Source organism: Macadamia integrifolia, chromosome 13 (assembly GCF_013358625.1).
Source record: "Macadamia integrifolia cultivar HAES 741 chromosome 13, SCU_Mint_v3, whole genome shotgun sequence".
Classification (NCBI taxonomy): domain Eukaryota; kingdom Viridiplantae; phylum Streptophyta; class Magnoliopsida; order Proteales; family Proteaceae; genus Macadamia; species Macadamia integrifolia.
In genome coordinates, this window is record NC_056569.1 from 18,127,781 (window position 1) to 18,143,522 (window position 15,742).

Below are 15,742 nucleotides of genomic sequence, written 5' to 3' on the forward strand. Positions count from 1 at the left end.
GACAAGAATAAGCTATGAAACATGTCTTTCAAGTTCAATTTTTTTTTTCAGATTTGTTTTCTCTAGTACTAGAAATTTCAGATTTGGTTTATTCCAGATCTGATTTGTAGTACTGATAGTATCTCAAATCGATCAAGTTTTCAGTTCAAGGGTTGAAGTTCAAGTAAGTAGGCTCATTCAGTAGTCTTCTCTCCCCCCTCTCATTCCCTCTTCTGACTACCCTTTCTTTCTTAATTTAGGATTTTAATTTCAGTCGTTACATTATTGCTATCTCTTTCCCCCAAGGTTCATGGCTAGTGTATGTGTTGGCTTTGCCCCTCCTAGCCATGGAACCATCATTTTATTATTTTTGTTTTAATTGTCTCCCTTTCCCTAAAGTCAAGTAGAGTAACCCTTGTAAGAGTGGCTCTCTGGTCAAGTAGGGAAGCTCATATTATGATGCATCCTTCGGGCTAAGTAGAGAAACCTACTTGTGAGTCTCTCTCTAGCTTTATCCCCTTTCTTTTACTTTATTTTTATTTCAGCATTTTTTTTCCTTCATTGCTTTTTAATTGCGTGGATGTTTATTTTCAGTAATTTATTTATTTAATTTTAATTGCGTAACCTACGTATTTAAATTCTTAGATGAAGAATGATTAGGACGTTATTTTAGATACATATGTTTAGGATGGTAATTAGAATTAGATCACAACTATTAATCGGTTCACTTTCGCATTATTAAAAGAAGCAAAAAAAAATAAAGTGACTGCTCTCCCTGTGTTCGACCCGTAGCTACACTGATCCGTATGCTTGCAGTTACATTTTAAAATCTCAAATAAGTTTTTGGCACCATTGCGAGGGAGACAGTTCCATGCTATCTTTTGCTTTCTTTTGATAAATCGGAGTGCTTTGTTTGCATTGTTTTGTTTTTCCTTTTCTTTTTTGAATTCCTGAGAAGAACAACTTGCCATAATAGTTGTATCGGTAGAGGTCTTCATGCCTCACAGTATGATAAAGATAGGTTTCGCCCTATAGCGGTACCTCATGAATTGACCTGAGCAACCCCGGATCCCTGCCGGTAACCTCCCAAAAATCCAAAAACAAAAAATAAAAAAAATCATAAAAATCATAAAAATTTTTTTGCTATCCATTCTTTTATGCTTGTCTTACTCTAGTTGTGGGTAGTTTTCTATTGCATGAGTGTTAGGTGGGTACGTAATAAAAAGAATCGGTTAGAAAGAAGAGATCCAACAAGTAGTAACCCTATACGTTTGCTCTCTTTAAAACCTTTCAATATGGGAGACCAACATCAAAATCCTTCACCTAAATCTCTGAAAGATAGGTTCTACTCTGCTAAAACAGCCCAACCTTCCTGCATAGTTCCACCACAAGCCCAGGGTAATAATTTTGAACTCAAATCTCAATACATCACTATGTTGCCCCACTTCCATGAGTTGATCTCTGAGGATGCATACCTATTTTTAAGGAAATTTGAAGAGGTATGTGTTCTAATTAAGATCCAATAGCTTTCTGATGATGCTGTTAAGCTTAGGTTTATTACTTTTGCATTAAAAGACCAAGCTAAGAAGTGGTTGTATGGGTTACCCACAAATTTCATAACCTCATGGGAACAGTTCACAGTTGTCTTCCTTAAGAAGTTTTTTCCAACTCACAAGACCATTAAGCTTAGAAGTGATATCCTTCAGTTTAGGCAAAAGCCTAGTGAGTCCTTTTCCAAACTTATGGAGAGATTCAAGGATCTACTCCAAGAATGCCCTCACCATGGCCTAGACGTATGGCATTTATGTCAAATAATTTATGAGGGTATTGATTACCCAACTAAACAAATGATAGAGTCTATGTGCCCTGAGGGATTCACATCCTTTACCGATGAAGGAAAGGCATGGGAATTCTTACTTGACTTAGCTGACAAAACCCGTGAGTGGGAATCAACCCAAGAGAATGAAAGAACTATAGGAGGAAAAGGATATTTTATGGATGGGATGTAGCCAAGAAAGCCCATTTGGATAGTTTAATGAAGAGGATTGAGGCTATTGTTCCTAGAGAGCCGTCATTAGTCAATTTGGTTAAGATTTGTGCTTGGTGCCAGTCCCTTGGACATGTCATAGAAGAATGCCCCAACACCTCTGGAGGCACTTCTAATGATAGTGTTAATGCCTTATATTAGAATAATTCATATAGTAACACCTACAATCCAGGATGGAGAATTCACCCAAATTTCTCTTAAAATCAGGGCAACCAAGCAAGGCCTTTTAATTTTCATAATTAAGGTCAACCTGGACCCCAAAGGCCTCCCTTTGCACAACAATCTTTTTTCTAAAATACTTTTCCTAGGTTAAATGTAGGACCTCAAGCTAGTTTTCCTAGGGCACCTCTCCTATCATCTTATCAGCAACCCCCTAGGTTTACTAACACTAGAGAGGCAAGTAGAATAAGTGATTTGAAAAAAAATATGGCCCTCCTCATGACAAGCCATCAATATCTTACGAGAGAACTCACCCAAGTTATCTCAATTATGCATGAAAGGGAGAAAAGAACTTTACCCAGTCAACCAGAGCCTAACCCTAGGCATCATCAGCCTGTTAGTTCACAAACACCAACTAATGCACCACTGAATATAGCACAAGGTCAGACCCAACAAGGGCCCTCTAACCAATGTAATGTTGTTTATGCGCCCTTAGGAGTAGTAGAGAGTACCAACAAAGCATTCCTAAATCTTTCCTATCTATTACTCCTGTTAACTCTCCTTCAGTTGAGGACACAAGTGTGCCTCTTGTTCCAAGTTCATCAGATGAACCTAAAGATTCTTTTAAAATTAAAGATGATTTGGTTAAGAAAACCAAAAATGACTCTTTTGAAAAAGGGCAAATCCCTAACAGTCCTTATGTTTCTTCTGTCCTATTTCCTAATCGCTTGGTAAACAAAAAGATGATTGCTTCCATGGATAAAATATTAAAAGTCTTCAAAATAGTAGAAGTGAACATCCCTCTTTTGGATATCATATCCCAGATCCCCGCCTACGCAAAGATACTGAAAGAGTTGTGTACTCACAAACGTATCACTAGTGTGCTCAAAAAAGTATTCTTGGCAGGTAACATTAGTTCCATAATTACTCAACCTATAGCAGCCAAGTGTAAGGATCCAGGGAACCCTACCATATCTTGTGTCATAGGCAACACCTACATTGAGCATGCCTTACTTGACCTTGGCGCAAGTGTGAATCTTTTACCTTACCATGTGTACAAGCAACTAGGATTGGGAGAATTGAAAGCCACTGGAACTACTCTTCAGTTGGCAGATAGGTCTGTTAAGATTCCTAAAGGGATGGTTCAGGATGTCTTACTAAAGGTGGGGCAATTTATTTTCCCTGTTAATTTCATTGTGTTAGATACCACGCCCTTCTCAACCAAGGATGAGATCCCAATAATTCTAGGAAGACCATTCTTGGCTACCAATAATGCGTTAATCAACTGTCAGAATGGTTTCCTAAACTTATCTTTTGGCAACCAAACTGTTGAGTTTAACATGTTTAGGATAGGCAAGCAACCACATATGGAAGAAGAGATCAATATGCTTGAGGATTTTCTGGATTTTTCTGATGATTTAATTACCAACTTTGATATTGATTTTGATTCAGAATTTCAAGAGTGTATGGATGAGTTGGATGATGATAGTAAAAATTTCTTTTCTGAAGTCTTGAGTCTTCACACACCTGTGGAGCCCTAAGAACCCCTTTCCAATTCCATTCCCAAAACTTTCATAGTTGAGCCCCCTAAGCTAGATCTTAAGGAGTTGCCATCTAATTTGAGGTATGCATTCCTAGGGCTTGACCAGACTCTTCCTGTAATAATTTCTTTAAATTTGACTTCTAGCCAGGAAGAGGAGTTACTTAAAGTGTTAAAAGATAATAAGGAAGCCCTAGGTAGGACCATGGCTGATATCAAGGGTATAAGCCCTTCTATTGTGCAACATCATATACATCTAATGGAGGATTCCAAACCATCCACGGAACCCCAAAGAAGAGCTAACCCAGTGATGATGGAAGCCATTAAGAAACAGATCCTAAAGTGCTTGGATCATGGAATAATTTATCCTATTTCTGACAGCCAATAAGTAAGCCTAGTTCACGTAGTGCCTAAGAAGTCTGGTGTGACTATAATTCCTAATGCAAATTATGAACTAATTCCAACCCTTGTCCAATCAGGGTGGAGAGTGTGCATAGACTACAGGAAACTTAATGTGGCAACCTGGAAGGACCACTTCCCATTGCCATTCATTGATCGGATGTTAGAGAGGTTAGCTGGACATGAATACTATTGTTTTCTTGATGGATATTTCGGCTATAACCAAATCCCAATTGCTTTAGAGGACTAACATAAGATCACTTTTACATGCTCATACAGAACATTTACTTACAGGCATATGCCCTTTGGGCTTTGCAATGCCCCTACTACGTTCCAACGATACATGATGAGCATCTTTTATGACATAGTCGAAAAATTCTTGGAAGTATTTATGGATGATTTTTCAATTCATGGGAATTCCTATTCTAAATGTCTTCATCATCTTTCTCTAGTTTTGAAAAGGTGCATATCTAAGAATTTGGTTTTGAATTGGAAGAAATGCTATTTTATGGTTAAATCTGGTATTATTTTAGGCCATGTAATATCCAATGAGGGAATTAAGGAAGAAAGAGTCAAAGTGGATTTAATTGGTAATTTACCACCTCCTCAATCTGTTAAGGACGTCCAGTCTTTTCTAGGGCATGCGGGCTTCTACAGAAAGTTTATTAAGAACTTTAGTCAGTTTGCCCGACCTCTCACTTCATTACTTGCCAAAGATCAAACTTTTGAGTTTTCTAAAGAGTGCCTAGAATCCTTCAAACAACTTAAGAAGGAGTTCACCAATGAACCCATTGTTTAACCACCTGTTTGGACTGAACCTTTTGAACTGATGTGTGATGCTTCGGATTTTGCCATAGGAGCGGTTTTGGGTCAAAGGATTAATAAGTTTCCCACTGTCGTTTACTATGCTAGTAGGACCTTAAATGATGCACAACTCAATTATACAACCACTGAAAAAGAATTTTTAGCTGTTATATTTGCATTAGAAAAGTTTCGGTCTTACTTAGTTAATTCATATGTGGTGGTGTATACTGATCATTCTGCTCTTAGATACCTAGTTCAGAAGAAGGATGCCAAAGCCCATCTTATTAGGTGGGTTTTACTTTTGCAAGAGTTTGATTTAGAAATTAGAGATAAGAAAGGAGTTGAAAACCTAGTTGCAGACCATTTATCCCGGCTTCTCAATTGCTTGACTGTCGATTCTCCAGTCAACGAGAACTTTTCAGATGAACATTTATTTACAGTGTCCAGTGAATCATGGTTTACTGATATTATCAACTTCTTAGTTTCAGGTGTGACTCCCGATCACTGGTCCACCCAAGATAAGTATAGGTTTTATTCCCAAGTTAAGCACTTTTTCTGTGATGATCATTATTTGTTTAAGATATGTCCGGATTAGATTATCCGACGATGTGTTCCTGATCATGAGCAACATTCCATTCTCTCTTTTTGCCATGATTATGCATGTGGTGGATACTTTGGACCTAAGAAAACTGTCGCAAAGGTTCTCCAATGCGAATTTTATTGCCCACTCTTTTTAGAGATGCTTTCGATTTTTACAAGACTTGTCCCGCTTGCTAGTCTTTTGGCCGTATCAATAAGAGGAACATGATGCTGTTCAACCCTATTTTGGTAGTTAAGATCTTTGATGTATGGGGCATCAATTTTAGGGGACCATTCCTTAATTCCTTCGGGAATTTGTACATACTTTTGGCCATTGATTATCTTTCTAAATGGATAGTCGTCATACCTTGTAAATCTAATGATCATAAAGTGGTGTTCCAGTTTCTCAAAGAGAACATTTTTTCCCACTTTGGTGCACCAGGTGCAATATTTAGTGATAGGGGTACTCATTTTTACAATCGGCCTTTTGAGGCCTTAATGAAAAAGTATGGGATCACCCATAAGTTATCTATTACCCCCAAACTAATGGCCAAGTGGAGGTGTCTAATAGGCAGATCAAACAAATCCTAGAGAAAACTGTTAATCCCAACTGTAAGGATTGGTCTCTTAGGCTCATTGATGCCTTATGGGCTCATCAGACTACATTTAAGACTGACCTTGGCTAGTCTCCCTACCGTTTGGTGTATGGAAAAGCTTGTCACTTACCAGTTGAGTTGGAGCATAAGGCCTTTTGGGCCATCAAGAAGCTTAACTTTGATTTATCTGATGCGGGAATTCTTCGTAGGCTCCAACTATCTGAGTTGGAGGAATTTAGGAATGATGCCTATGAAAGTTCTAGGATTTATAAGGAAAAGACCAAAGCTTTCCATAATAAGCACATTCCGCGTAAATCTTTTGCAATTGGTGATAAAATCTTATTATACAACTCTCGATTGCATCTTTTCCCTAGTAAGCTTAGATCCCAATTGGATGGCCTGTTTATTGTTCATAATGTATATCTCCATGGGACTGTGAAGATTTTGAATCCAGGAACAGGAGTAATTTTGAAGGTTAATGGTCAACGTTTGAAATTGCTCCATGAGTTTCCTACTACTGGTAGTGAAGAGGTCATAGATCTCCATGAACCTCTTTACACTAATGACTAAATTATAATCAGGTATGACCCCCTTGCATTGTCTTTGCTTTTAATTCTTTCCATGCATTGAGGACATTACATGACTTAAGTGTGGGAGAGGGAAACCAGTTTTTGCTTTTTTCACTTTGTTTTGTTTGTTCTTCTTTTTATTTTTGAGCTTGCTAAAGGATGAAGTCCTACTTTGGCTTTTGGCTAATGATCATACTATTCGGTTGCTTGATGTATGAAAATAAAATTTTTTATTAAGGTACCCATTTTGAACGTATAAAAACCTTGTTGAGAAGAAAGAAACAAGCCTGTGTCTTGAGATGGGACTTTCTTTTGAAAAATAATAGACCCCTATTTTATGGTGTTGGACCATATGTAAGTCTGTAGGTTCCTTGTACTTATGATTTGGAGTTGAGACCTTCTTTTTAATTTAGCATGAGTTGACATATGCACAATTTAAATGAAATGTGAAATGTAGTATAAAAAAGAATAAGAGTTGATTCCCTTGGAACTAGACAGGTCATTGCGCATTAGGAAGCGTGGTGTCTTGATCCAAATTCCTTGGGAGGAAACTTCTGAAGGAACTCTAGCATCACTGTCTTTGTGGGCATATGCAAAAAGCAAAGCTATATAGTAAATTGGGTGTCTGGTGTTTGCTTTACTATATCATTTAGGCCAAAAGTAGTGGAGTAGAATAGAGTTTATTAAGCGAAAAAAGGAGAAAAAAAATGTGCAAATGCCATTAATGCAAGGTAATATGTTTTGGCCAAAAACATTCCAACGCCTTAGTCATTGGTTCTCTATTTTTTCACAAGTGGTTTTACCTTAAGATAAGGATGTTTTGGAAGAGACGAGGTGAGTTTCAAATTAAGAAATATGCTAGTACCTAGAATTGATAAAGGGTAATAAAAATTCAAGTGTGGGGGTCCCTTGTAAGAGAAAGTATCTTTGCTCCGGATCAGTATGGGCCTTACCATTAGCCAAGGTTGGGATTTGTTTATTTTGAATTTTGGGTGTATATTCATTGCAAACACCTACGAGACTCCACTAGGGGTGACTCAGAAGTTTGAAGGCTTGTTGCACATGCTAAGTGCAATCGTGATTGCTACAAAGTGAGTTAGGTTTTTTTTTTTTGTTTTTATTCTTTTTCTTTTTGTTTTGCTCGAGGACTAGCAAAGTCTAAGTGTGGGGGAATTCTAATGAGCACATTTATATGTAAAATATAGTGTAGTAAAACATGCATTTTACATATTTAGAATGGAGCTACCTTGGGTTTTACTCTCTTTTTTTCAGGTTTTATATTTTCAAGGTCTTAAGGACTATCGGGCGCTATATCTTCAATTTTACACATAAAGAGGTCCTATTTCTTTTCATGGTTGCTAAGAGGACGAAATACTGAGCAAGATGGACTTGTTCAACTAAAAGTACATATTCGTTTGGTCACTCATACAAGTGATAATTCTTTTCAGGCTATAAAAAGAATAATGGATTAGAACTGAACCGAGATGCAGAACCAACCCGTTTGCAGTTGTCCCAAGGGTGTAAGAAATATTTCAAATGACAACAAGGATCGATGGACCACATCCTTAAGTGATTGAAGATTCATTTTTGGTAACAACAACTACCTAGCGTAGTTGGTGAGTTGTGGTGTGTAAAATCCCTTGCTTATTAGGAGGTCTCAAGTTCAAACCTCTTACCCGGCCAAAGGGGGTTTCTTGTGCAAGAAAAGAGAGAAAAATAGAAAAAGGGAGAAAAAATAGGAAAAAAAAAAGTTAAGAAAAATTGTGGGAGATATCTCTCCACACATTTTCTCTCTTCTCTCTCATCCACTTCATCAACAAGATAAAAAAAAAATCTTTTTTTTTATAAGCTAAAATCGTTAGCTTCCCTCCCCCATTCTCTATATAATATAATTAACACAAGGGGAGGAGGCACTTCATTCTTCTTCTAGGGTTTTTTCTTAGTTGCTCTATCTCTTTCTCTAGCTCTAGTTCTAGGTTTATGCTTTAAACACTTTTGTAGGTTCTTTTTATTCAATTAATGCAACCACTTTTGTTTTTTATTCAGTCTTTTATTTTTATTGTTTAAACAATTGAAGTTGTAATTTTCAAGTTCTAGTTCTAGGCTTAATTCTAAGTGACAAGAATAAGCTATGAAGCATGTCTTTCAAGTTCAATTTTTTTCTTCAGATTTGTTTTCTCTAGTACTAGAAATTTCAGATTTGGTTTATTCCAAATCTGATTTTTAGTACTGGTAGTATCTCAAATCGATCAAGTTTTCAGTTCAAGGGTTGAAGTTCAAGTAAGTAGACTCCTTCAGTAGTCTTCTCTCCCCCCTCTCATTCCCTCTTCTGACTACCCTTTCTTTCTTAATTTAGGATTTTAATTTCAGTCGTTACATTATTGCAATCTCTTTCCCCCAAGATTTATGGTTAATGTATATGTTGGCTTTGCCCCTCCTAGCCATAGAACCATCATTTTATTATTTTTGTTTTAATTGTTCTCCCTTTCCCTAAAGCCAAGTAGAGTAACCCTTGTAAGAGTGACTCTCTGGTCAAGTAGGGAAGCTCATATTATGATGCATCCCTCGGGTTAAGTAGAGAAACCTACTTGTGAATCTCTCTCTAGCTTTATCCCCTTTCTTTTACTTTACTTCTATTTCAACATTTTTTTTCCTTCGTTGCTTTTTAATTGTGTGGGGTGTTTATTTTCAGCTATTTATTTATTTAATTTTAATTGCGTAGACTGCGTATTTAAATTCTTAGATGACGAATGGTTAGGATGTTATTTTAGATACATATGTTTAGGACGATAATTAGAATTAGATCAAAACTATTAATCGGTTCACTTTCGCATTATTAAAAGAAGCAAAACAATAAAGTGGCTACTCTCCCTATGTTCGACCCGTAGCTACACTGATCCGTACGCTTGCGGTTACATTTTAAAATGTTAAACATCGCCAGACCATGTTTTGGAGACCATTCAATCCATTCACCCCCTGCGAGGCAGACCAGAGGTGAGAAGGAGGAAAAGAGAGGAAAAAGAGAGAGAGACAGAGCAAAAAGGTATTTTCCCTTACATGCCACCAGGAAGAGGAGTCAATCTATCACCTTTTCCTTAAGTGTGATTGTACTAGATTCTCTGGTCTTCCTTCTCGGATTGTTTTGGAGTTACCTAACTGAATAATTTTTCCAATTATATAGAGATCAACAGATGGTGAAGGCGTAAATCCAATGTTTTCGGAGTAAAGGGTGCATCGAGTTTCACGTTAATTTCTTATTTTATTTGGCTGGAAAGAAATGCAAGAAGGTTTAATGAGACTCTTGCCGTGGGGTTGGGAGAGTACGTTGAATCTGTTATATAGCCCCTAATATGAAAGGTTGGGTTCAGACAATTGCATATCTCATGTGTATTAATAGGCTCAAAATTCAAGTTCCCAGGTCTAGGCCTAATGCTTTGATTGAAGTGCTTTGGTGTGCCCCCTCTCCAAGATGAGTAAAATTAAACATTGATGGGTACTTGCTGGGCAACCTGGGTAGGGTGGGCATAGATGATATTTATAGGAATAATAATGCCAGGTGATATCTCATTTCAAGTTATATTTAGGGAGTGACTACAAACTTCGAGGTAGAGTTTCGTGCATTTATGTTAGGGCTAGAGATGGCCAAAGGAAATTCATATCCTAGGATATGGATTGAGTGTGATTCGGCGGTGATAGTAATAGCATCAAAAGGGCTAGTTCCATGGTTCATCTTGCAGCAATGGTCAGCCCTTCAAAGTTTCTTCTCTGTCACTGAGTGGAAAGTAACCCAAGGCTACCAGGAGGCTAATCCCATTGTTGATCATCTTACAAAGTTAGCAGTGAAATTTGAAATTTCTACTCCCCTGGGCATGTGGCCTTCTTCTATTCTTGAGTATTTTCAAGCTGACGGTCTTGGTAGACCAAGGTTTAGGATGCACTAATCTAATGAAGGTTGATTCTTCGTAATCAGTGTCTGCAAAGGTGTTCATTTGTTAAGTGTCTTTCTCTGGTTACCTCCCTGCTGACGGTAACCGAAGGTGGGGAGTGAACTAGAGCGAGTATTGTTTTTTGCTTTTCCTGGGAATGCCCAAGTAGGCATGTAACTCTTTCATGTTTTCCTTTTCTTATTAATGACCATTTAGCGAGGAAAAAAAAAGGGTAAACTAAGGACCAAAGCTGGAATCCGAAAGGGGAGGGAGAGAACTTGAACCAGATTCAAGAATGGGAGGGTGAGAACCTGAACCGGATTCAAGAATGTGAGGGAGAAAACTCAAGTTGGATATGGGAAGGGGAGGGGAGAACCTAAGCTGAATTCCGTACGGAGAGGGATGGGACCTAAATGGAATCAGGATTAAATTGATGAGAGCTAAAGTTCGGTTCAGTTAAGAAGGTTGGGATGTGAGTTAGTTTCAATTGGGAGGATTGGGATGAGAGTAGTATAATATGTGCTTGATAGAGTTAGGGAGAAGTTGTATTAGTGGGTAATAGAAGTTATGGTAGTTATTACTAGTGGGATAAGGGAGAAGTTATAGGAGTTACAGTGTGGAGTAGTGGAGAGAGGGTATAAGGAAAACGTGGAGAAGGTGGGCTGTAAGTTGCAACTATTATCCTATCCTATATAATAGGATTGAGTATGTAATAGAAAGTAGACTACAAAAAGACAATGCTCAGTTGTGGAGTTGAGACAGGCTACCTCCTAATCATCCGGATGCCATGGTTTTGTTTGTAAAACCAATTTTATCCTATCTTTATTCTATTTAATGTCTTGTACCGTCCTGTTACTGTTCCATTTATCTTGTATGTACCCAACATAATATGAATAGTATCAATTGATAAATTAAGATGGGATTCACCTTGTTCGATTGGCTCATTGGGTGAGAGGAGGTCCGGATTATTTGGTGGACCCCGTCGGGATATTGTTGGAATAGGGACAAGGGCAGCCTCCATATTCAATTGTTGACTTGAAAGAGAAGGATGAAAAGGAAATGCTGAGATTAGGTCTTTAGGATGGATAGAAGGGATAAGGTTTAAATTGGAAGTCTTGGATCTAATAGGCTAGAAGATGAATTATGATTTGAGAAAAAGTCACTAACAATTAAGAAGACATTCATAGAATAAGGATAAGATTCACCCACCAAAGTTCACTCATTAATAGCACAAGTAGAATCCGCAAGAGGAGAGAAACCTACTGATTTTGTCTTTAGGGAATTTTATGAAATAACCTAGAGGGGGGGTGAATAGGTTATACTAGTGGAATTTAACTCTTTTCGATAAATAGGTCACAAGTGTGACTGTAAGTTAAAATAAGGCGGAGAGAATAAAACAAGTACAACCACAAACACAAGATTTATAGTGGTTCGACTCAATTCGAGTCTAGTCCACTCCCTACAAGAATCCTCTTGTAAGGTATTCCACTAGTTCTCCCTTTCAGTACGGTAGGAAGGGAAAAAAACCTTTACAATATTTTTCACGGATAAGAGTATCCTTACAAATCCCCTTTCCAGGCAGAGAGACGCCTTTACAATCTCTTTTAGAGGTAGAGATACACCTTTTTCTTTTATGGATAAGAGAATCCTTACAATCCTAAGTACAGTCTAGAATTGTAAAAACAGAAATAAATAGGAAATAGTGGAATAGGAGGAATACCTCAAGTGTGGTGCAAATTATGAGAATGAGATATGAATGATGCACCTTTTGTAAAATCCTATCTTATGGCTTTGACTTGCACAGGAGAGAGTAGAGGACTTTGATTGAGACTTGAGCCTTTTGTTGGGATTGGTGTAATAGAACAACTCAAGTAGAATATAATTCTTGAATGCTTACAATACTGCTCTTAAAGCTATTTCTTAATGAATATTTAATTAAGAGCAGTTTGGGTATTTATAGGTGAACTTAGTGAAGCATTTTAGGTAGAAAATCAGGCTCTAACGGACGTATTCTGGGACCACCGGTCGACCGCCATCGGTAGTCGATCGACCGCCAAGAGCCGTTGAGCCAAAATATAGCCATTGGGGCACTTCCAAGCAGTCATCATTCGATCGCGACTTTCTACCGGTTGACCGCCTATGGTCTCGGACAGTTCCGATCGACCGGGGCTTCCAGCCGGTCGACCGCCAACATGACATGCTCTGTTTTGACAGAATGCTGTCATACTGACCAGTCGTCAGTTTTTTGACCATAAATTTTTGGTCCGACTTCAAATTGATCTTAGATCAGTTGCGTTGGAATCACAACTCAATTTCCTACAACTTCTATGAAGGTTTCATCTCCTGATACTAATTTTAAGATTTCCTAAAATACCCTTGAGTCAGGTTAATGTGTATTCCACACTACTTAAAGACTTTCCATACTTGGTCAAGGTATGCTCTATGGTCATTCTAGTATGATGCAATGCACATGCATGAGGTGAGTGCATATATGTATGTGGAGATTACAAATTACATTAAAAATAACTAATCTATCCTAGTGGTCTTCTTCTTCACTTGAACCTTCCACTCTTTGGCACTTCATCTTCTTTTCTTCTTGTTTGCTATTCCATGTCTTTAAGCTTCATGTCTTGATTCGACCTTCTAAGTGTTTCTTCAAGCTAATTATACTTTCTTCAAGCTAATCACACTTTATCAAACCAAGTTAAAGATGTATGTTTGTTTGTTAACACCAAAACATAGCAAGGAGTGTGGACATGTTTCCCAACATTTTATTTTCAGAAAATAAAGTAAAGATATACAGTGACAAGGAACTTACCTTAGTCAAAAGGTTATCTCTATTAGATTCAATTTCTTTAGATAATCTTAGTCATAGGAATAAGTAGATATAAACTTGGAATTAGGATTTTAGTTTTCTATAAACTTGAAGAGCTATGCTATTTGTAAATGGTAAAATTTTTGATTAATGAATTTATTTCATTGTTGAGTACTTTCAACTTTAAAGAGTTCACCCCTTAAAACTAGAAGAATTCATCCCCCTAAACACTAGAAGAGTTATATCTTTTTTCACCTTCTATCCTTTCTTGAAAAATACGATAGTTGATGTATCCATTACTACATTCATTTCGATATTTTATGTTCGAGTCAATACTCTCATATAGCTTCAAGCTTGAAAAGTGTGTGTTTGATTCCCATTATTCCCACTTCCACCAAGGCTGTGTGCCTGTATAAGATCTTCCCTCACATTTGGAAAAGATATTCTTGTGCTCGGCGTGAGCTAAAACCCTATTCGCATGGGTATTTTTTTTTTTTTTTTTTTTCAGATAGAAAAAATAAATAAATAAATAAAAGTCTTATGTGAGGAGGTCTGAGTCGTCTGAGACCTCATGTCAGAGACTTTTCCATCTATTTGAAATGGTAAGTTGGCTACTGGCAATGAGATTGCAGATTGTCACATCTGCTGTTTTTCAGGTCATCCATTCCCCCTTTTTCTCTCCTTGATCGATCTCTATCAGATTGGATCCTCTACTTATGAAGCACGAAAGTAAAAGGAAAGGATCTTCTCCCTTCGGAACTATCTGATTGGATCCTCTACTTATCAGATTTGATTTCAATTCAAATCAAATCTTATCTTATCTTCAATTGTTTTCTCATGTCACAGACTTTTCCATCTATTTGAAATGGTAAGTTGGTAATTGGCAATGAGATTTCAGATTGTCACATCTGCTGTTCTTCAAGTCATCTATTCCCCCTTTTTCTCTCCTAGATCTCTATCAGATTGGATCCTACTTATGCCTCTCCATGTACTCTTCCTTTGCTTATTCATTTGGAAGGTGAGAAAATCATATACAACATCCCAAAGGCATGAGCAAGGTATGAGGCACGAAAGTAAAAGGAAAGGATCCTCTCCCTTCGGAATTATGGTCATGGTCATGACTTATGAGCAAAGCCAGCTTCCAGGAAAATCAGAAACTGCAGTTTCTCCAAAATTAATTCAGTTCAATTCAAATCAAGTCTTATCTTATCTTCAATTCTTTTCTTATGATCCTAACTTCTCCATTTGACCAAAAAAATGCGTCAAGGTTGAAATTTCATGTATCAATCTAGCACATTCACTGAAATTATAAGATGAAATTGCCCATATATACTATAAATTGGAGATTTCCTCAGCTGAACTTCATTATTTATGAAAAAAAAAAGCTAAACTTTACCATCATCATCATTGGAATGAAGGGTTTTAACAACTTGTTTTTTTAGGCTAAAATTTGACCCAGTCTTTTAATTACTTGGTTATTTTAGGCCAAAATTTGACCAAAACCACGGGATGATTGAAGGGTTCCTCTATCTAAGGTATGCCCATATTAGTTTTTCTTCATCCACCATTATCTAACTGGGTTATGGATTTTAATGAAGCCCAGGGTTTCAAAAATCGGCAAATCAGATTGAGAATCGTCTGATTCAGATTGGAAGGTACTTGATATGGCTGATATATGGATAAAAACATCATAATCATTGGAATATTATTTGAATATGCCAATCCTAGGGGTTTTCAGGCCAATTCAAATTGATTATGATCCAATTTGAATCAGAGTTGGGATTGATCGCTTCTGTCATTAATTACGCATTTTAAGACACTGATGAAGCCCTTGAGTAAAAAGAGATTTTTTCACTTTCAAAATAGGAAGATGTAAATAAAAACCAATTGCTTGGCCAATTTCATCAAAATAATAGGTCCTCCAAATCCTTCCCCATTTATTGCTATTGGATGGAACACTTTGGACACTCAATGAAGATTTGACACTTCAAGAATGAGAGAGGGGGCAACCATGATTATGGATTGCTGACGAGAATTTCTCAATTGTGAGTAAAGGAAAACTTTTTCCATCCTTCGTGAATCACACTAAAGCAGAGCACCCAACTATGGCCGTTGCCATAGCCTTAAGGGTTAGGTTAGTCAATTTGGCCCGAGACATGTTCATTGACAAAACCACCGTAGGAATGGAGACTTTTCAATAGAGCGGAGGAGAACTAATCAACGATAAACAACCCTACTCTAGTATTTTGTTACATGAAACAAGAGGTTGAGACAAAGAAGATAATATTTTTTTCCCCTTGAAACATAATAATATAGTACTTAAGGTTTG

At 37.3% G+C, this 15,742-nt stretch overlaps 1 non-coding gene across 1 annotated transcript; it reads right to left on the minus strand.

The window, feature by feature from the left end:
* Positions 1–1,661: 1,661 nt before the first annotated feature.
* On the minus strand, positions 1,662–1,768 carry LOC122060360. The gene has a single exon (XR_006134379.1). It is a non-coding gene; the product is annotated as a small nucleolar RNA R71 (small nucleolar RNA).
* Between the last annotated feature and the right edge of the window lie 13,974 nt (positions 1,769–15,742).